At 46.0% G+C, this 23,371-nt stretch overlaps 1 protein-coding gene across 3 annotated transcripts in view; it reads left to right on the top strand.

The window, feature by feature from the left end:
* Positions 1–18,919: 18,919 nt before the first annotated feature.
* Positions 18,920–23,371, top strand: part of PRPSAP2 (phosphoribosyl pyrophosphate synthetase associated protein 2) — a 49,087-nt gene continuing 44,635 nt past the window's right edge. The window contains exons 1-2 of one of the 3 annotated variants that reach the window (XM_004776540.3): positions 18,922–19,072; positions 22,413–22,544. The gene's annotated coding sequence lies outside the window, so the exon portion shown is untranslated. Of the gene's footprint in view, positions 19,073–22,412; positions 22,545–23,371 lie in introns of all 3 variants that reach the window. The other 2 variants (XM_004776547.3, XM_004776544.3) reach the window with 2 other exon arrangements.

Below are 23,371 nucleotides of genomic sequence, written 5' to 3' on the forward strand. Positions count from 1 at the left end.
GAAAGGCTACCTGAGCAGCCCCTGGCGGTTTGAGCCATCCTGGTCCAGATGCCACACAGGTGAGTTACACAGTTGCCTTTTGGAAAATTCCAGCCCCAGCTGTGAACACCGGTATGAAACTACTCTGGATGGTTTGTTTGTTTGTTTGTTTGGTCACTTGGGCTCCGTATGTTCCTACTGTTACACACAGAAGAGTGTTGTTTTTTTAACTGAGATATAAATATATCTCAGTTAATATCATATTAACTATATTAACTATATATATATTAACTATATTATGATATTAACATATCATAAATCTCACTATTTCAATGTGTATAGTTCACTGGTTTTTGGCATACTCACAAAGCTGTGCCACCCTCACACCATCCAATTTCAGAATCTTTTCATCACTCCCAAAAGGACTTGTAGTCACACCCCATCCCTCTCTTCCTCATTCTCTGTCTACATCCCCTGCCTCTGGCAAACACTGATCTACTTGCTGTCTCTGGGATTCTCCTATTCTGGGTATCTTACATAAATAAAATCATAGATTATGTTGCCTTTTGCACCTGCGTTCTTTCACTTAATGTAATACTTTTCAAGGTTATTGTTCCTTTCAATACATAGTTTACTGAAGCTTTGCTACTGTAGAGCTCCACTCTTCCCCTCCATTACACTGTGATTGTGTCAAAGTAAATAAACATTGTGTGCCCATCCACATAGATTTATAAGTCTTGCTTTATGTAGTTGTCTTTTAAGTTTATTTAGTTTATTTATATTTTTACGAAGCTTGACACCCAATGCGGGGCTCGAACTCATGATCCTGAGAACAAGAGTCGTGGGCTCTTCCAACTGAGCCAGCTGGGTACCCCAGTGTAGTTGTTATTTATTTATTTATTTTTAAAGATTTTATTATTTATTTGACAGATCACAAGTAGGAAGAGGCAGAGAGAGGGAAGAGGAAGCAGGCTTCCTGCTGAGCAGAGAGCCTGATGCGGGGCTCGATCCCAGGACCCTGGGATCATGACCTGAGCTGAAGGCAGAGGCTTAACCCACTGAGCCACCCAGGCGCCCCACCCCTGTCTTTTAAATCAGATATGAAAAGAGGAGTTATAAACCCAAACCCAAACTGTGGTCTTACTGGCTTCTGTATTTACATATGCCATTACCAGGATTCAGAACAATGTAGAGAGAAGGGTGGAGAATGATGGGGGCGAGGTGGGGGAGGGCCATGGCAAACTGAACAGCTACTCACAGGGATGACTTGGAAGTAGCCCACTAAATGCTAAGCTCGGAATGGTTGCCCATGGTTGCAGAAACACCTTTCCACCCTGGATTGAAAAGGAAGGTTGTTGCCCTGGCGACTGCAGGCAAGCAGGGAGAAGTCATTCCAAGGAAGAAGCTGACACACTCGAAGGCAAAGCATATAGAATAGCAGAGCCTGATCGAACCACTCCTGAAACTCATTTCACTGGAGCCCATAAGTCCCCTATCTTGCTAGGATTTCTCGTGCTGAGCCTGACCATACCCTGCCTGCACCTTTTTCTTTCCCCTTCCTCTTCTCGTACCTCTAAGCCTTTGCATTTGGCCTCTTTCCACTTTGAATGCCCTTCCCTCATGTCCACCAGGTGCGCACGTATTTATCCTTCAATATCCTTCTCCATGAAGCTTTCCCTGAGTTCCCACGCGGCGCTGGCTCATCCTCAGCACAACCAGAGGTCCCAGAGCTGTTGTGTATACACTGGGCTGTCATGATTAGTTTTCAGTCTGCATGCATCACTGGACCGAGAAGTCCTGTGTCAAAGGGCTGGGTCCAGTTTTTCTCTTGACCTTCAACCTCCAGCACAGCGTTCAGTATATACTCCAGCAACTGATGCGTCCATGTTGCTAAACATAGCAGGAGCTCATTCACCTTCATTACCACATAAGATCCCGTGATATCATGCCGCAATTTGTCCATTCTCCTCTATCAACTGATCATAGTCATTTCCATCTTTTTTTGCTGTAACAGATGATGGTGCCCAGAACACACTTTTATGTGCCTCCTTTTCTTTTTACTACGATTTTGTCTCAGTGCTGAGTGCTAGGGATGTGAATGACAGCAGTGTAGTAGGCTGGACAATGGCCCCTGAAGGTACCAAGTCTTAATCCCTGAAACCTGTAAATATGACCTTATTTGGAAAAAGGGTCTTCATACATGTGATGATGCTAAGGAAGTTCTTTTCTTTCGGATGTTATTTATTTATTTGAGAGAGAGAGAGAGAGAGAGAGCATGAGTGGGGGGTGCATAGGAAGAGGGAGAAGCAGGCTCCCTGCTGAGCATGGAGCTTGACGTGGGGCTGGATCCCACGACCCTGAGATCATTCCTTGAACTAAAGGCAGAAGTTTACTGACTGAGCCACCTAGGTGGCCCTGAAGCTGAGGATCTCGAGATGAGGAGCTTTTCCTGGATTATCTGGGTGAACCCTAAATGCACTTGTAAATATCCTTGCAAATAGGAAGCAGAGGGAGAGTTGATGCATACATAGGGAAGACCAGTGTAGATGGAGGCAGAGACTGGAATGATCCAGCGGCAATCTGAGGAGCGCAGGCAGCCACCAGAGGCTGGAAGAGGCAAGGAGCAAACTCTCCTTTAAAGCTTGTGTTAGGGGACACCTGGGTGGCTCAGCTGGTTAAGCAGCTGCCTTCGGCTCAGGTCATGATCCCAGTGTCCTGGGATCGAGTCCCACATCGGGCTCCTTGCTCTGCAGGGAGCCTGCTTCTCCCTCTGCCTTGCCTTCCACTCTGTCTGCCTGTGCTCGCTCTCACTCTCTCTCTTTCTGACAAATAAATAAATAAAATCTTTAAAAAAAATAAATAAATAAAGCTTGTGTTAGGAGGGGCGCCTGGGTGGCTCAGTGGGTTAAGCCGCTGCCTTCGTTCGGCTCAGGTCATGATCTCAGGGTCCTGGGATTGAGTCCCGCATGGGGCTCTCTGCTCGGCGGGGAGCCTGCTTCCTCCTCTCTCTCTCTGCCTGCCTCTCTGCCTACTTGTGATCTCTGTCTGTCAAATAAAATAAATAAAATCTAAAAAAAAAAAAAAAAGCTTGTGTTAGGAGCCACGTGGCTCAGTGGGTTGAGCCTCTGCCTCTGGCTCGGGTCTTCATCTCAGGGTCCTGGGATAGAGTCCCACATTGGGCTCTTTGCTCAGCAGGGAACCTGCTTCCTTTCCACTCTCTCTGCCTGCTTCTCTGCCTACTTGTGATCTCTGTCAAATAAATAATAAATAAAATCTTAAAAAAAAAAAAAGCTTGTGATGGGACTGAGGCCCTGGTGACTCCTTGATTCCAGCCCAGCCATACTGGTCTCAAGCTTCCAGGCTCCAGAACTGTGAGATGATAAATGCATGTTGCTTTAAGCCACCCAGTGTGTGCAAATTTCAGCAGCCACAGGCAACAAATACAAATGGCTTGAACACAGAGAATTTGACACCTCTGGGGTCCCTAGTGGCTCAGTCATTAAAGCATGAGATTCTTGATCTTGGGGTTGTGAGTTCAAACCTCAAGTTGGGTGGAGAGATTACTTAAAAATAAAATCTTTTTTAAAAAAGGAAAGAAATTGGTATCTCTTACACATAAAGTCCGAGTACCAATAGCCCAGCACTGTTATGGAGTCTCCACAAGACAATGATGATTCAGGCTGATTTAGCTTTCTACTTTCCGATCCCTAGGGTGTGTCCCGGTCCTCTTGCTCCAAGAAGGCATTCCCACACACCAGCCCATTTTTAAAATAATGGGGATAAAAGAAGGATGGACGCCCTTGAGCTGTCTTTCGAGAAAACTTCCCAGAAACCATCTGGAACATTTATGTCTCATCCCATTGGCCAGAACTTAGTCACTTGGCCACCCTCGCCACAGGGAAGCCGGGAAGTGGGAAATGTAGTATCTCTTCCAGGTGACGAGTTGACAAGCTGAAAATTAGGAGATTTAAGAAGGGGAAACTAGATACTGGGGTCAGCAGCTGGCTAACTCTCTGTGCTACTTCCTTGCACTTGTCTTCATTTTATAAGTTTAAAAAAAAATGTTTAAAAAAAAACAACAACCCAAACTCACTGTGCTAGGGCACCTGGGTGGCTCAGTCAACTAAGCATCTGCCTTCCCCTCAGGTCATCATCCCAGAGTCCTGGGATCAAGTCCCACATCAGGATCCCCACTAGTGGGGAGTCTGCTTCTCCCTCTGCCCCTCGCCATGCTCTTGTGCTCTCTCTGGAATAAAAAAATAAAATCTTTTAAAAATATGAAAAAAAAACCCCAAAACACACTGTACCTATATTTGTATTTTTAAAATATTTGAAATGAACAAGGAAACAAACAAACATAAAGTTTTAAAGGTTTTTAAAATATCATCATGCATTATTTGTTAATACATACTGAAATGATTAAATTATAAACAACCATTTTTTAGCATATAAAAATCACCGTGCTGTATTTGTATATTTTTAAAAACGTTTAAAATAAAAAAGAGAGGGAAGCTGGGATGTAGTAACTTACTGTATGCAGAGCATGGCCCTCTGTGTGTGTGTGGGGGGGCTGCTCTGGAAGCCTCCATGGGGGCCTGACTGCAGAAGACAGACTGAACAGCAGGAAGCCATTGTGAGCAGGGGCTATGGTCTAACAGACATCCTGGAACAGCCCTCTGACAACCCACAAAAGTGGCTGTCACACCAGAGCCAGCAGGAGTCTCCAGAGGACGGAAAATGGCAATCACTTTCTAGCAAGCTACTGCTGAGTTCCGTATTAGATTAAAGAACATTCCCTCCTACACACACACACACACACACACACGCACAAAATTCATGTCTGCCTGGAACCTCAGAATATGACCATATCTGGAAACGGTGTGTCTTGGTAGGTATTGTTAGTGAAGATTAAGTCATACTAGGGTAGTGTTAGCCCTAACACTATGGGTGTCTTAACAGAGGAGGAGAAGAGGTACAGAGACACGAATATGCCCCATGATGACGAGGCAGAGACGGGGGACGTGTAATGCAAGCTGGGAATCAGGGTGGATTGCCAGCAATCATCAGAAGCCAGAAGAGGAAAGGGAGGATCCTGGTGTGGAGGCTTCATAGGAGGAGGGACTCAGCCCACACCTTGACTTCTGATTCTGAATTTCCAGAAACATGGAACAATAAGTTTCTGCCGTTGTAGCATTTTTTCATGGCAGCCCACGAAGCAAATATAAGCACCTACTATGTGCTAGACACTGTGTCAAGCCCTGGAGACACAGTGAAAAAGTGAGCCAAGACCCTTGTCCTTAATAGCTCTCTGTCCAGTGGGGGAGGCATTCATGTACCAGCATCCAGAAAGTTCTGGTATAAAGGGCAGAGTATCCTCATCAAGCCCATGGTTGGAAAGTTCTCCAAGCAAAGCCTGGAAAGCTGAGTTCTTCTTTGGAAGAATATTTTCCCTCCCAGGTGGTGCCCAAGCTGATTCTCCTTCCCTTCATTCCACCCACGTGCTCTTAAAGGTTTGGGAATCTCAACCCTTTCTGAGTCACCACACATGCCATGCTGCACTGTGCCTCCCCCGAATCACAGCAGCTGGATTAGTTTCTCTCTCTCTCTTGACTGCTAGGACCAGGTCTTCCCGATTTAAAAAAAAAAAAAAAGATTTTTATTTATCTGAGAGAGAGACAGAGAGAATGGGAGGTAGAGGGAGAGAATTTGAAGCAGGCTCTACACTGAGTGCAGAACCCAATGTGGGGCTTGACCTCACCAGCCTGAGATCATGACCTGAGCCAAAACCAAGAGTCAGATGCCCAACCAACTGAGCCACCCAAGCACCTTCCTGATTTTTAAAATCACAGATATTGCTTAGCAAAGTGCCTGGCACCAAGGAAGTCCCTAACGGCTATTGAAAACAAATGAGGTTAAAACCCAAGTGAAAATGGGCATGAGAGGCATTTCTGGAGTGATGGAACTTTTCTATAATTGGTTCATGGTGGTGGTTGCACAGCTCCATAAATTTACCAAAAATCGTTGAATTGGACACATAAAAACAGGTGTACTTTACAGTGTGTAAACTATACCTAATAAAGCTGTTAAAAAAAAAAAAAAGCCTAGGGACGCCTGGCTGGCTCATTTGGAGGCACATGTAGCTCTCGATCTTGGGGTTGTGAGTTTGAGCCTCACCTTTGGTGCAAAGATTACTAAAATAACTAACTAATGTAGAGATTACAAAAAAAAAAAAAAAAAAAAAAAAGCCTAACCTATTTGCATGGCTGAAATCGAAGAGACAGAAAACACCCAGTGCGATCAGAACCCTGTTGCACCACCACCACCAGGAAGTATAAATCGGCTCAACTTCCTTGGAAGCCACTTGGCAGGAGCTGCTAGTGCTAAACAAATATTTATAAGCTACGGCCCAACAATCTCATTCACAGGCATACACCCAACAAAAATAGAACGTCCACCAAAAAGTAAGGAAAGATTCATACAGCGCTGCTCATAATGGCCGCCAACCGGAAATCACCCAAATGCCCATGCACAACAGAACAGAACTACAGAGCCATAATGAACAGTGTTCCTTCAAAAATACAACCACAGGGGCGCCCAGGGGCCTCAGTCCGTGGCTCATAAGACTCTTAATCTGGGGCTTGTGACTGCGAGCTTCAGCCTGGGGGTAACGTTTACTTAATTGAAAAAAAAAAAAAAAAAAAAAAACAAAAAGCAACTATCCACGACCCCAATCCATGGGGTCACAAACGAATGTTGAGCGAAAAGGCCAGCCCCAAAGGAGCACATGAATATAAATGACAAAATCTGGGGCTCTGAATCAGGACAGTGGTGACCTTCACAGGGGGAGGAGAGAGCGTGTGGAAGGCGTTGACCATATTTTGTCTCCTGAGACGAATGAATGTTGGTCACACAGGTTTGTTCCGTTTGTGAGAGTTCATTGAACGGAACCCTTAAGATGACCTTTTCTGTATATATTTTATACTTCACTAAAAAGTAAACACAAAAACCGGAGACTGGAGACTGGTTTCTCGCCTCTCTATCTCCACCTCGTGGTCACTTTGTGAATTACTACACCCGGTCCGTGCGGGCTCATCACAGGGGCTGGGCTGAGCCGGAGGAAAGCAGGTTAATTAAGACTTCCCGGAGGGGGCGGGGAATCCAGCCAACCAGCGAAGCCCTTACAGTGTCCAAAAAAAAATCACTGTGGGGATCCACAGGTTGAAAAGGCACTCCGAGCCGACTAAGATCCAAATGTCCTCCGACATAGGTTGGTACCAGGTCAACGCTCAAATCACCTCACTCTCTGCTCTCGCCCTGGACGGCTGCCGCTAACCTTCCAGTTTTCAGCCACGCCCAGTTCCCGCCCCCTTCTTTGTTTCTCCGCCTATCGGAGACTTCATCCTTCATCCAGGTGCGGAGCATGTCTCGCAGGGTAGGCCAATCAGGGCTCATATTCCCTGGCTTAGGTGATTGGTTCGGGGATGGGATTGTGGCTTAGCCTATCCAATCAGAGTGAGCCTTGGACTTTTTTTTTTTTTTTTTGGAGCCTGGGACTCTTGCAGAGAACCTGGGGGCCCAGGCTGCAGCGTGCGAAGCGGTTAACCCCCGGATAAGGACTTGTCTCCTAGAGGACGCAACACTGACGATCAAAAGCCAGTGATGGGGAGAGAGAGATGAGGACCTGACCTCATTCTTCGGACTTTGGCACAAAACTTGGCTGAAGTGACATCTAGGACTATTTGGCTACCTGGGAAAGTTTTCTTTTCTTTTTTTCTTTTTCTTTCTTTCTTTCTTTTTTCCTTTTTTTTTTTTTTTCCTGGTTTAAGGCAATTTGTGTGTGTGTGTGTGCCCTGCAACCGAAGGCAGCTAACAGAGTCTGAAGGCATGTGCTTCCAGAAGAATTAGCACTTGTAATGGAGGGAGAGAGGGATCCTCGGCTCCAATCAGCAAGCAGTCCAGGCGCTCTGGGGGGACCTTGTGAAACTGGAGACATCAGTCCTGTGACGTGAGAGCGGGAAGGTTTAAACAGGCCGAGTTGACTAGTAAACCACACAGGAAATAAAAGCAAGGGGTGAATTCCTCCGTTTTAGATGTTATTTTTTCGATTTCCTGTACAGAAAATGTTCAACCACAGCAGCACTGGAAGAATAGTTCAGTAAACTATTCGGAATAGTTCAGTAAACTGTACTCATTTCCTAGATTCAACAGTTTTTTGCATTTGGTCCTATTTACTTCAACTTAATTTTTTTCTTTTCTTTTTTCTTTTTTTAATCAAAGCACATCAAAAGAAGTTGCAGAGTTCATGGGGAGCGAAAGCCTTCAGGACTGAACTTGGGCTCCCTCCTCCATCCTCAAGAATGGATTTTCAGTCTGCATTTAGATGGGGGTTCCTTCGAGACCTGTCCTGTGCTGTTAATCGGACCCAAGAATGTCCCCCGATTGCTGTACTTGGCTTGTAGGGTTTTTCCTGGTATAACTTATAATTTATGGACTGTGGCTTTCCTAAAGAATGGGGAGTTGCTTCTTACCTTTCTTTACAAGGCAACTCACCTAGCAGGGGACCTCAGAAGCAGTGGCTTCCCTTTGCTGAAAATGCCTGCAGCTAGACCATGCCTCACATGTGGAAATTAAAGAAGAAAAGCCATGTGGGAGCTCTCTATGAGGCTGCTGCTGTGTTTCCTGCTCCATATCCTTTCTAAGAAAATGAGGAGCTAGGTGAGCCATTGTGGGTTGTGAGTTCGTTTGTGAGTCCTAACTGAGACCCACTCCTGTGGTCTTGGGCTAACTTTTCACCTCTAAACACTTAAGCACGCACCTCTTCAAAAATAAGAATATTCTACATAACTCAAGGATACTACCATGTGCAAGAAAATTGCAGTATGTGTGCTGTTGAAACAAGCACAAGAACATTTAAAATTCTCGAATTCTCGAATACCGGGGTACCTGTGTGCCTGAGTCATTAAGTGTCTGCCTTGGGCTTAGGTCATGATCCCAGGGTCCTGTGATAAGCCCCATATCCGCTCTCTGCTTGGATGTGGGGAGCCCGCTTCTCCCTCTCCCTCTGCTGTTTCCCCCATTTGAGTGCTTGCTCTCTCTGTGTCAAACAAATAAATAAATAAAATCTAAAAAAAATCTAGAATGCTGTTTCACATCCAGTCCCTTTTCAAATTTCCTCAACTGCGCACCGCCCCCCCAACTCCCCTGCACCCCCCACCAAGTATTCTTTAGAGCTGCTATTTAGACATTATGATCCAGTGGAGGGTTGTTGGCAAAGGCTCTCTCCTTGACCGAACTTGACCAAGCTCCTCTGAGCCTAACTTGGCCCTGTCCTTGGGCACATCCTCAAGGAGTTTTAGCAAGAATCCTGCTAAATCATTTTGGCCAGAATGTCCCACCCTGGGTATCTGAAGAAATTCTTCAACCCCCGCCATCCCTCAAGTGATGTCTGATCACCCTGGCCTGCCTTTAGCAAAAATCTTATTTAGCCAAAATTCTCCCTTAGCCCTGATATTTCCTCTTTATAATATTCCATCCATCAACCCGCTCACCCTGCTCCTTGGCTGTTAATTCTGAATTTTCCCTGATGTACTCAGAGTTGAACCCAGTCCTGTACTGAGGTCTCTTTTTACCCTGGTTAAAAAGAAAACCACAGGCCCCAAATGACACCACTTGGGTTAGGTCAAGTCACCAAACTGGGGCTTATTACTCCAGAAATGTAAGGATGTGTCTTAACTTGTCAATCAGGAATTTTCTGATAAGCCCCAGTGAATTCAGTTGTCTCATGGACTCTCTCCATCCCCCAAAGGAAGGTGGGTGCAGGGGTGGGGTGGGGGTGGGTAATCCACCTAACAAGACCCCCTGACCCCCCCCACCCCATCTTGCCTGGAACAGTCTTTTCTTTTGCTAATAATTCTCTTGCACTACCCTCCTTCCTATAAAAACTTTCCATTCTGTGGGAAGTCCTCCTTGGAGCTCTCCTCTACTTGCTAGATGGGATGCTGACCCATTTATGAATCCTTTAACAAACCCAGTTGGATCTTCAAATGTACTCCCGAATTTTATTTTCAACAACCTCTTGCAATAGTTCCTGAGTAAAACCTGTTTTTCTTCTTCAACTACGGTCAGGCTCTGGTTTTCTCCGGCATCCTGAGATTGGGAGATTTTTTTTTTTTTTAAGATTTTATTTATTTATTTGAGAGAGAGAGATCACAAGTAGGTAGAGAGAGAGGGGGAAGCAGGCTCCCCACTGAGGAGAGAGCCCGATGCAGGGGTCGATCCCAGGACCCTGAGATCATGACCTGAGCTGAAGGCAGAGGCTTAACCCACTGGGCCACCCAGGCACCCCAAGACTGGGAGATTTTTATGGGCCAAGCCTCAAAGCAGTGTAAGTTATGTCTGCTCACGTTTCGTGTCCAGAGCACAGTTACATGTCCCCACAGCAAGAAAACTGGGAAATGTAATTTACCTGTGTGTCCACAAGGACACTTATTATGAAAAACCAGGCATTATTTTTCCTGTAGGAAGGACGTGTCACAGGGGTGAAAGTTGATGGCTATTGCTGGTCACTTCCCTAGTACCCATCGCTACCACTCCTAATACGATCTCAAGTTTTATACCGCCAATCTCAATTTTTATACCGCAAAGGGAAATTGATGCAGGCTTTCAGTACAGCTGGGAGAGGGGGAAGTGAATTCAGATCAGATCTCCTAGGTTGGAAGTCGGAAGCCATCGAAGTTCCTTCACAAATAAGTGACGTGGTAAAAAATGATTTTTCTAAAAGGATCTAATCAAGATAAATCATGCATAATATGTCTTTTGAATCTGAGGCTGGGTACATTCATCTCCCACTGACAAGCTGCCCCCCACAGAGGTTTTGTGACTCCCCCAACCCTAAGCCCAGCTGAGTCAGAGTCAGGTGACCTTCTACATGGGGTTCGGGCTTTGGGAGCAGGGATGTGAATCAGAGATGAGCCCACCTGCATCTCCTCTAGGAACAAGGAGGAAGAGACTGAAGGGAGAAGGGCTTTGTGATGCTCTGTTACTGTCTGGCTCTGTGACCTCAGACAAGTGATGTTCCCTCCCTCCCTCCAGTACTCCGTTGCACAAGACCTAATGGACAAGACCACTTGCGGGTAGGATTTCATTTCCAGATGGTTGCCCCAGGTTTCCTTCTCAAAGAAAAGTGGTGGAGGAGGGCATTCTTCTTCTCAAACACCACACAGTGCTTGTTGGAGAACTCTCCCAGATCCGGGCACCAGGCTTGGCCCCCTGACTTCCTCTGGCCAATGGGCGTGTTAAAGAGAGAATTACTCCTTCTGACACCTGTTAAAGAATGGTAAGTCAGGCTTTATTTGAGAGGGTGGAGTTTTGCAGTGGCGGCGGGGAGAGAAATTGGGCTGAACTTGAAACACAACACAGAAAAGTGGAAATTTATAACCAAAAGGTAGAGTGGGGGCCAGTGGGTAAAAAATTCCTAAAAGGAAATGTCAAGAGGGATTCTGTCCAAAGGAGATTTTGGAGGAAGGCAGGCCAGGGTGGTGGGACACTCCCGAGGGGGACGGCAGGGTGAGGATCTCCATTAGGTATGGAGGGTGGGGGATTTTGGCAAAACTGTCTTAGCAGTGTTCTTGCTTCAATGGGACAATGCAAAGAGGAGCACAGCAGTCCCAAGGTCGAGGCTGAGTTGAAAAAGAAGGCAGAGGAGCCCAAGGAGAGTTCAGCCAAGGAGCGACTTTGTCTGATAGGGACAAAAGTGACACGTGTCATTTCCCAGCAGAAGCTGTTCTCACTAATGTGTAATTAGCAACAGGAGTCTTTTTTCTCTCCGCTGGGAGGTGGACAGGGCCCCACAAAGGGGTTGTTACTTCAGGCTGGGGCTCAGATGTGGATAAAATGAACTAGAGCTACCAGCGGACCACAATGGACACACAGTGCTAGAAGGAATTCTTTGCCTGCGCCTGGGTGGCTCAGTCGGTTAAGCGTCTGCCTTTGGCTCATGTCATGATCTCAGAGTCCGGGGATTGAGACTGGTGTTGGGTTCCCTGCTCAGCCGGGAGCCTGCTTCTCTCTCTCCTTCTGTCCCTTCCCCCACCCTTTCTGGTGACTTCTTTCCCAAATAAATAAATAAAATCTAAAAAAAAAAAAAAAAGAACAAATTCTTTGCTGTTATCACTCACAGCCATCTGGGGCCCATGTGTCACTGCAGCAGAACCCAGCCCATCCTGACCCACAGAGACATCCTTATTGCCATTCACAGTGCTGCCTCCTCAGACAGGACAGGCCTTCTCTTAGCAGCTCTGACCAGCTTCCTGAGGCCAACTTGAAAGCTGTTTCCTGGTAGCCTCTAGCCTGGCCCCAGTTCTGGCCTCAGTGAGGAACAGGGCCCAGACCCTCCCCACCAGGGGACAGCCCTGTAGTGATTTATAGGCAGAGAAGCCTCTCCAGGGTCCATGTCCAGATGTTGCAGGAAGATCTTCCACTTTATTTTGCAAGCTTTTTTGGCACCAAGCCCAGAACTTAGGACTATTTCAAGGGCCTTCATTTATATTTGAGACCTAATTTTTTTTATTATTACATCCAAAAAATGTTTTAAAACCCTGCAAAGCCAATATGAATAAGTATTTAATTAAAGGTCCACACAATGTAACATTAGACTTCCTCAGCACTGAATCTAATGCTCATACATTTTTCAGGACAGTGGAAAACATGTGGCTTAGATATTCTCACTTTGTAAGAATTTCCCTTAAAGTAAGATGAGCGCTCATTGCTTAGAAATCACAGTCAGAAGTTGGGTAAATCCCTTGTGGTCAAATGATTTCAGAAAAAAATAATATAAATCTGTCCAAGTTTTATTTTACGGCAAAGAGTTTCATATTTTCTGTGATATGTGGGAGTATTTATATATATATATATATATATATATATATATATATATATATATATATTTTTAAAGATTTATTTATTTATTTGACAGATGGGGATCACAAGTAGGCAGAGAGGCAGGCAGAGAGAGAGAGGAGGAAGCAGGTTCCCCGCTGAGCAGAGAGCCCGATGTGGGACTCCATCCCAGGACCCGGGGACCATGACCTGAGCCAAACACAGAGGCTTAACCCACTGAGCCATCCAGGCGCCCCTATTTTTATATTTTTGATAGAAGATAGGGAGTGAAGGTACAAAGACAAAGCCTTGGAAGAAGGTCTTTTTTCTTTTATTTTAATTGTTTTCTCTCTTTTTTTTTTTAAGATATATATATTTTTTTATTTGACAGACAGAGATCACAAGTAGACAGAAGGCAGGCAGAGAGAGGGGAGAGGCAGGCGTCCCACTGAGCAAGAAGCCCAATGCAGGCTCCATCCCAGGACGCTGAGATCATGACCTGAGCCAAAGGCAGAGGCTTAACCCACTGAGCCACCCAGGCACCCCTGCCTTGCCAGCCCCGTGTCTAACTTTTTGAGAACTGCCTAGCTGTTTTTCAGAGTGGCTGCACCATTTCACATTCCCACGAGCAATGGGTGAGGGGAACAGCTCCAGAAAGTGGGATGTCAGCAAAGGCTCAGAGTCTCGCATCTCGGCTCAGCACTATCAGCAAGAGGAGGCTGCGGCAACCTCACTGCAACTTCCATGTTGGCCAGGCACAGTAAATACATGGTTCCACTCCATCCTCAACCCCCTGAGCCCATTTATAGATGAGTAAACTGAGGGATAGAGAAAAGTAACTTCTAAGGTCCTATGGCTAAAAATGATAATGATAATATTTGATATTATCATTTTATATATAATGATAATGAATGTCATATGTGGTGATAAAATATCATTTATGTATTTATAAAATGTATATTCTGTATTTATTTATGAAGGTCTCGCTTATACAGTATCGTTTCCTGGGTGCTAAAGCAGGCACTTGCCAAACACTTACCATGCCGGGGCTCACCTACCCCTTAGTCATCTCACAAGGCAGGTGCTTTGTCATTCTCTGCTGTAGTCCAGCTCTCTAACTGGGCCTGGCACATGGTGGGTACTCAATCAATATTTGTTGAGTGAGTGAATGGAGCTGAAGGTCAGCTGGCAAGGTGGCCAGGGAGCTGCGGGCAGCTTGATATGTACAAGTCATTTTAAAAGCCCAGGAAACATTGACCTTCCACTGGTCCAATTAAAAAAAAAAAAAAAAAGAATCGTGGTTGGTGTGGGCGGGGATGAGTAGAAAAAAATGGACACTCTTCATTTTTTTAAAAGATTTTTATTTATTTATTTGACAGAGAGAGAGAGAGAGAGAGAGAGAAAGAGATCACAAGTAGGCAGAGAGGCAGGCAGAGAGAGAGGGGGAAAGCAGGCTCCCTGCTGAGCAGAGAGCCCGATGCGGGGCTTGATCCCAGGACCCTGAGATCATGACCTGAGCTGAAGGCAGAGGCTTAACCCACTGAGCCACCCAAACACCCCGACACTCTTCATGTTTTTGGCAAGAATATAAATTAATACAAAATTTCTTGGGGACAAAATTTGAAAAGTGTATATCCTTTGATCAACAAATTTACCTGGAGAAATTTAATGTGAAAAATATACTTGGGCAAAAGTGCAAAGACAGGTTGTGTAGATGAGTAAAAAGTGCTTAGAATTATAGATGACTTAAAAGCATCATGGTCCATCCATATTACCGTAGTGCATAGTAAGTGCAGCTAACAGAAACTGGTTGGCAACTGTATGCCAGGTAATAAGTCACTTGGTCATCATGACAACCCTTGAGGTAGACGCTATGATCATTGCCCTCCTATAGCTGAGGAAGCAGGTGAAGAAAAATCAAGGTCACACAGCCAGTGACTAGGGGAGAAGGAATTTAGACAGAGGTCATCTCATTCCCAAGTTTGTGATATTTAGTCCAGGTACACATGATGATGACCTTGACTTAAGTTCATTCACGTGAACTGTCTGCAATCAATTGTTACGTGGAAAAGGGAGATTAAAAAATATCAGGAGCGGTGTCTGGGTGGCTTAGCCAGTTAAGTGTCTACCTTTGGTTTTGGGATCAAGTCCCACATCTGGCTTCCTGAGTAGCAGGGAATCTGCTTCTCCTTCTCCTTCTGCTGCTCCCTCTGCTTGTAGTCTCTCTTTCTCTGCCAAATAAATAAACAAAATCTTTAAAAAATATACCAGGTACAGGGCGCCTGAGTGGCATGGTCAGATAAGCATCAGATTGTGGATTTCGGCTCAGGTCATGATCTCATGGGTGGTGGGATCAAGTCCCGTGTTGGGTTCCACGGTCAGCAGGGAGTCTACTTAAAGATTCTCTCCCTCTGATCCTCCCCCCAAAATAAATAAATAAATCTTTAAAAAAATATATCAGGAATGAGCACCTCTCCATGGTGAGATAATGGCAAATATCTTTTTTACTTTCTTCTCTTTGTGTGTTTTATTTTTTTACATGTAAATATTAATAATCATCAAAGATTATGAAGCTTTTTATATTTTGGTGGGGGGAGAATAGAAAAAAAAAGAAAATCTGGAGGATGAGGGAAAGGGCTCAAGGATGGAAGCTTCCAAGGTCCCCTTGATGAGTGACAAGGCTGCTGGTCTCTGTTGAGACCAGCCTCTGACCTCCCGCAGCCAGACCAGCTGCCATCCTTCTCCGCTTGGAGAAGAAACAAAGCTGTTGAACCTTTTTTTTTTTTTTTAAAGATTTTATTTATTTATTTGACAGACAGAGATCACAAGTAGGCAGAGAGGCAGGAAGAGAGAGAGGAGGAAGCAGGCTCCCTGCTGAGCAGAGAGCCCGATGTGGGACTCGATCCCCGGACCCTGAGATCATGACCTGAGCCGAAGGCAGCGGCTTAACCCACTGAGCCACCCAGGCGCCCCCAAAGCTGTTGAATCCTGAGGGCCAGAGATGGAGAGGCAGAGGCAAACCAGCTTCCCCTACTGGTCTCTTACTCCTGGAATCCACAGAAAGGTTACTCCCTACCTGGAATCCCCATACAGCTGCTAATCTTAGCACTCATTTTCCAGATGAGGAAACTGAAGCTTCTGGAGGTGTCCTCACCACTCTGTCCAAAGTCATTTCTGCAACAGGAAGACAGGATGCAGACCCTGGTCCTAGTGACTGGCAGTCAAGTCCCTGAGTTTTCATTTCAATATTTATTTGAAGGAGAAGTCTGTGTTTTCTGCTCTACTGCACTGCTGACAAACTTCTATAAAACTATAGCAAAGATTCTCTTCCTTAAAAAAAAAAAAAAAAAAAAAAAGGTTGGAGGGGAGTGTCTTAGGCTTGGGTGTCTTGATTTGTATCTTATGTGCAGATGTTTGGCCCTTGAATGTGGTCAAAAAAACAATGCAGGCAGGCTGATCACATCCATCATATATAAAGACTTGTAAACCTCCAAGTGTGCAAGGGATTCTCAAGCTTAGCAATAGACTAGCCCAAAACTGCATTTGAGTAGAGCTGACCACAGTCTTTAAATCCTGGTTCTGCTCCTTTCTTGCTCATTACCCATCGCTGTGTAATAAGACATCTCCAATCTCAGTGACTTAATCCAAAAATGTATTATTATCTCTCAGTGTTCTGTGGTTGACTGGGCTCAGCTGGGTGATATTCACTGAGGGTCTCTCATACATTTGCTATCGGGGGGTGACCGTGACTATGGTTACTGCTGGGTCATTGGGGATGGATGTCCACCATAGCTTCCCCCCATGGCCTAAACCCCAAGGATAATGAGAATGGGAGATGAGGCATTGGCCCCAGGGATTTCAAAAGAGTCTTTGGAGAATGGAAGGCAGATGGACAAGTGATATTTGATATAACAGAGCAAAGGGAACCAGAAGCTAAGTGCCTGCAATGAGGAGAAACTGATGAGAAACTAACCATTTCATTAGAATCTTGGAAGCAATCCTGAGCAAGCCATACTGGCTCAGGAGAGCCATACTCGGGATCTGTAAAATTTCCAGAACATTCTCTCTGTGTGATGCAAATATTATATAATTCTGTGTCATTGTCCACCTCCTTCCCACCAAGGGGGTAAATCTGAGGTCATTCATTTTTCAGACATTTCTTGAGTATTATACTTATGTCATACACTGTTTTGGGTACAGGGAAATAAGGGTCATCAAAAGAGACAAAGGACCAGCCCAAAAAGGACTTACAGTCTATGGGACCTGGGGTGAAGATATTTGTGAAATAATCATCAAAGTAAATACATAATTAGCAGTAGTGAGGAATCATGATAAGCTTAATGAAGAAAAAGTACATGAAGTAGATTTGCGGGGGGAGCTTTGGAGAAGGCTTGAAGATGACAATTGAGCTGAGATGCAGTTTCAGTACCAGTCATGGGGGAGAAGACTGCAGGAGGAAGGGCATAACAGCACGTGCGAAGGCCCTGTAGTTCAGACATAGAGAACCAGGCTGGTGAGAAAGAAGAATAGGTAAGCTGGTGGAGAATCCGCAGGCCCCTGGGAGTGATAGAAACCCAATCCACAGTGACTTAAGAGGGTGGAGGGGAGAAATTTATTGGCTCTCGTAATTGAAAAATTCAGGGAACAACTGACTTCAGATTCAGCCTAAACTCGATGGGGCACGACTATATCCTTCACCCTTTCTTCTTCTATCATCATTTCCTCGGGCGGTTCCCCTCCAGGTATGCTGACAGGTAGCAAGAGAGGAAGCCTCCAGCCGCAGTCCCCAGGAGGCTCGGCGGCCTGTCCTTTGAACGAATCAGCGAGCAGAGATGAGCAGTCCTGATTGGTCAGATCCGTTCATAGAGCAACAGGTGGCACGAAGGCCCTCGGTCGGGTGTGTGTGTGGGGGGGCGCTGGAGGCAGGCAGGTGGGGTTGGACGAGGGTCACAGTGCAGAAGAAGTGAAGAAAACCCAGCAAACGTCCGCTTGGAAAGGATTCAGAATTGTCCCGCGAATGTATCAGTGGGTTCATGGGCTTCTCTCTTTGCGGAAGTATTTATCCCCGTACAGTTGTCAGGCAAAGGAGACGTCTTAAAGGACTCCATTTCATGAAGTATCACCCAATTTATAACTCATAAATTGAGATGCTCGCATTACCCAATTGTAAAATAAGAGGCTGGTCGCTTCCATCTAGCTGCCCAACCTTCGATGAATGATTTCATGCCTTATGCTTGTGAAAAACCCAAAGCGATGCTGGAGAGGGAGTGCGGTATACCGGTTGGCTTAGTGCAATCTAGTGCCAGGCCTCCTGGATTGCAATTCTTGTCCACTTAGTCATTTGTCGAGTCATTCAGCGTCTGTGTTTCAGTTCCCGCAGCTGTGAAAATGCTCACTTCATTCTCTTTGTGAGAATCACATAAATTACCGTCGATATATGGTAAGCGCTTGAGAGGACTTGGTCTAACACATGGTAAGTGCTACATACGTGAGGACTTGGTCTAACACATGGTAAATGCTACATACGTGGTCGCTATTATTAGGTTATATATATAAAATAAAGGGTAAACACTTAAATTATAAGGAATTCGGTCAATGGATACCAAAAACACCAATTCCTTTATAATAAAAGAAGAAAGGAAATAATTACAGTAACAATGGAGCATTTACCATTTGCTAGGAGCTGAGCTAAAAAGCTCTGCAGGCGCTAACTCTTTTAATCCTCACAGTGAGGATTAAATCACAATTTCACAATCCCTGAGATGGATGCTACTATCATTTCCATTTCTCAGATGAGTAAGTCGAGGCTCGGAGAGGCAAAGTGACTTTGCCCAAGGTTACAGGGCAGGAAAGCCTGGAACCCAGACATCTGTAATTCCACACCCACCTGGGCTAGCGCGTACAAGGGGCCCAGTAAGGCTCAGTCCCGCCCATCTCCCCGCCTCTTGTGCCGGCCTGGCCCCACCCCTCCAGCTCTGCTCTTCTGACGCGCTCCTCCCCTCTGGTTGGCCACGCCCACGGCCCCAGGCCAGGTGCCGCCGCAATCCCGGCTCTCGGCCCCGCCCTCTGCCCCGCCCACAGGCCTCGCAGTCGCCGTGGACGCCGTTCTTGCGCATGGAGTCGCCATTTTGGTCCTAGAGAAGCCGCCTGGAGAGCCGGCGCTTTCTTCCTTCGGCAGCCGAGGCTGCGGCGGGGCCGGGGCTGGGGTCGGGGCCAGGTAGGCGGGCGGGAGCCAGCCACGAGTGGCGGTGCGGACCGGCGGGCTCCGGCAGTGCGGGGCGCAGGTGCAAGGGGCGGGGAGCCCCGCGGCGCCGGCTGGCGGATGGGTCGCGCGGTCCTGGGGCGGCGGCTGGGGGGATACAGCGGGGCGACCCCGGCCTCGCGCCCGCCGCCGCCCCTTCCTCCCTCCCTCCTCTCCCGTCCGGGGTCCGCGGGGCTCGGGCCCGGCGCGCGGCCCCCGGGGTTACCCCGCTCCAGGCGCCGTTGGGAGTCGAGCCCTAATTATGGGACCTGCGGCCGGGCGGCTCGGAAACAAGCCTCCAACCCGACCATCTCCGGCCCCTAATTTGAGACGGGCCCTGATGTTAAGTTGATTGGCTTGCTTGTCGCGAACATTTCTGTTCCCTATAGCCGGTTTTTCTCCCCCCGACCCCCCGAACTCACCCAGGAGGGAAGATCTTGATGTAATTTTTAGATATTATTTTACTGTAAAATGTTTTCCCCCTGTATATTACATTGATGATAAGGATTTTTTTCACTCTTTATCTTGATACTGGCGCAGTTTGGGTTGCTTAGCTTTTACAAAGAATAAGGAAATGAGGAATGGGGATTTGGGGCATGAGGAAGTGTGATTTTTAATGTTTGAGAGATTTAAATGCACAAATAAAAATAATTCAGCCACATTATTGAACTCCACTAAATCATACCCTTCTTCCTGTCCGTATTCCTATCCTGACCCGGTCTATACCATTATCACCCGGTTTTGATCAGAGGAGATAAAATTCTCCTACTCGCTTACCATAAAGACTTCTGCATAGTCCTGGAGACTTTTTTATTATGTTGAGTATATATTCAGAATTTTACTTAATTACCCCATTACGGATCCTTTCTACATGTCCATTTTTGCTCTTAAAAAAGTCTTTCAGTGACCATCATGGAGCATATATGGCCCTTTCTTCCCCTTGGTATAAATTCCCAAAAGGGGAAATACTGAATCAAAGTTCTGTTTTGTGGTCTTTAACACTCGATGTAACTTGTTTCCCAAGCAAGACATATTTACTGTAGACATTTTTCAAAATCTGGATGTTTGTCTGATCCCGCTCACTGTAACGCTGACTTCGGCTGGGGGAGTCCAGTCATTTTCTGTGCTGTTGAGAAATGAGCTGTGCACACAACTGTCTGTGCTCCCAAGTCAGACTGAAACTGAGCTCATGTCTGCTGCTTAGAGGCCATGTAGACCTGAGCACATTTCTTCATCTCAAAGCCTCATTTCCCCATGTGTAAAATGGGTCCTCGTCTGGTGCCTGCTTTATTGAGTTGTCCTGGGAATTCAGAGCACTCAGAAAGTGATGTTGGCTGTAAGAAAACGTGCTGATGGAGAGATGGGCCAAGTGCCTGGGAGCACAGAGGCATAGAGGATTAATTCAGCTTAGGTTTTGCCCTACTAATTCTCTTCAGCACTGGTATAAAAAGAAATTTTTTTTTTTTTTTTTTTTTTAGTGAGGGACATCACTAATAAACATAATCATTCTTTGCACTTTACAATGCCTTCTAGTTCCATTTGTTAAGCCTTGCAACTCGACCAGATCAGGCTTTACTCAACAAATGTTTATTGTTTGACAAGTGTCATGGAGCTTCTTTGATGGCATACAGGAGAGAACATAAGGGTGAGAAAAAAAATCTCAGAGAAAAAAAATCTCTGCTGTCTGGACCTTATTTTTAAGCTGATTTTACCAAGCATCTGTCTCTGTTGTCAGAAAGGGAGAGGCACAGGCCTGGCGAGGCCAAGGGACCTCCCCAAGGACTAGTAGCTACTGACTATGGAAGACAGACCCAAGACCACACTCCTCCTCCAGCATATTTAGATAGGAGGTGTTTGTACAGTGGGTGCACTTTGGAGGGAAAGCTGGAGGGAAAGTGTCACACTCTAATGCGAGCCTTCCTCATCCGAGAACCGGAGAAGTGGTTTTGAAATGACAGCTGGCAATATGCAAAGCAAGTGGTCTTTCCCTGTGAATTCATTCATGAACCTAACAGGTTGTCAAGTCTCATTCAAAGACGAGCAGGATTTGCTTTTTGAAAGGTGTCGGAATTCTCTAAGGGTGTGTTTTCATACATGTTATAAATAATTCTCACACATCCTAGAGTAAATTTAGGATAAATGTAGAAGCAACTATAGTTTATGAAGCTTTGTGCTGATCAGCCACCTGCCAGCCCCATCCTGGTGATGTTTCTGAGGATAATCTAAAACTCACTTTTCTGGAAGCTTGGTAAAGAGCACAGCTTGCATTTCCAGTAGGGAAAAGCAGAACCAAAACTAACAACAGCCCTTAGGTTTGAATATCTTGTGGAATGAATGGTCACAGAACATGACTATCAATATTCATATCCAAATGGACTCCCCTACCAGTGCCATTTCTGATGGCAGTCTCAGGTTGGGTTTCAGTTCTAGAAACCCGGTATCTGAAGATGGGGACTTCAGAGGCCACAGTCAGTGGTGAAGGGCATTTAAACTGTGACCAGTAAGGACAGGCTCCAGGAAGTAACCTGGAGTAGAGAATATGCAGAGTTAAGAGAGCCTTCTAGAGACAGGTTGAACACTGACCTGCGACAAAGGGATTTGATGTTTCTTGTAAATTACCAAGGGAAGGACAAGGACCAGTGGGTGGTGACCGCAGGGAGAGGAAGTTAGCATGTTCTAAGGAAGAATTTGGAATGGATGGGACCTGAGGATGTGGGCATAGTCTCTGGAGCTCTTCAAGTGGCTGGAGTGGTTTCTTGGTGGGAGTCCTGTAGATGGCCGATTAGAGCTCTTTCTTCCCTCAGATGCTTTCATTCTGAGTGTTCCAAGCCCTCTCAGGAATGCTGTGGACTTTAAGAAGCTTCTTATTTAATGTTTGGGGGATGAAAAAAGATGGCCACCGCATGTGTATTACTGTACTCATTCAGGAGAAAACCAAAATATTAACAGTTGATTCCTACGTAGCTTCCATTTACCAAGCAGATCCTCAATGTGGGACAGTTTGTTAAGTGCCGTACCAAGTTAATTTTACAGTGACCCTGTAAGGGCCGTATTCGTGTATCGTGGGGAGGAGGGAACAGAGGTGAAGAGAGATTAATTTATGCAAGGCCTCCCAGGGAGCCAAATAGGAGCCAAGATGCAAACAAGAGCTTGACTCCAAAGCCTGTATTTATAACTACAGGAAAACAAGTTTTCTCTGCCAGACCTGTACCCTGTGTTCCTAAACACAGACGTATAGTGGTTGAGAGACAGTGTTGGAAGATACTTAAGATCTCTTCCAACTTGGAATATTGAGGATGTTCTTTCTTTCCTGTAGATGAGCCACTCTGTCCTACACTACGCCATAAAGCAGGGGTCAGCTGACTTTCTGTAAAGGACCAGTTAAGCAGCATTTTCAGCTTGATGGCCAGCAGTCAACTCCATCATTGAATCCATGGACAGACAGTTGGTAGGCAGTGAGCGTCGCCATGTTCCAATACAGTTTTACGAACAGAAATAGCATTTGGAGGGACTTGGTTTGGCGCGTGGGCTGTAGTCAGCTGATCCCTGCTCCTGGTCCCTGAGCCACACCTTCCGTGGAAGTTACCACTAGCTCTCCTTGGTCTCCTTAGGGCTTTGGCCATCTGTGCCTGTGTTTCTGTTTGTAATTCACAGGATGTAGGTAAATTTCACTGCCCTGCTCCCCATTTCCCACTGCAGCATGCCGGGTAAGAAGCACTCTGTGGGGAAATGTGCTTTCCTGGCCTGCTGGTGTGTCCATACCTGTAAATTGCACCAGCCCCAGGCCCCAGTGGTCTTCTCAAAGTTAACTGCAGAGAGACACCCATGTGCACTAGGAGGCCTGTTTAGGATGGTGACCCACTAAAGGCGGCATCTCCAGTACCATGGAGTATTAGCAGCAGTTAAAAAGGACCCAATGGGCATATATTTTATAACCCTGGGCTGTCAAAATACATCGTTTGAAATGTATTTTTGTCCAATTTTTTTTATGGGGGGGTGGGCCATTTGTGAATGCGTGAAGGTCTGATGGTGTCCATATCAAAGTAGTAAGAATTGTCCATTCCGGGAGGGTTGGGTGGGAAGGGGCTTGGGATGGGGAGTGCTGGTGACTTTAGCCTAAACTTTGGTCCTGGTTTCATTTTATTTCCCAAGGAGAATGTGTTTGTGTATTACATGTGTAATTAAGATGGAAGAACAGCAAAAAAGAGCCGCTCGGCCTCATCCCTCTCTCAGTCTCCACCAGCCTCCTCCAGGGCCATCTCATGGAAAGCTACA

This window comes from Mustela putorius, unplaced genomic scaffold (assembly GCF_011764305.1).
Source record: "Mustela putorius furo isolate JIRA1106 unplaced genomic scaffold, ASM1176430v1.1 tig00000731_pilon_pilon_pilon, whole genome shotgun sequence".
Classification (NCBI taxonomy): domain Eukaryota; kingdom Metazoa; phylum Chordata; class Mammalia; order Carnivora; family Mustelidae; genus Mustela; species Mustela putorius.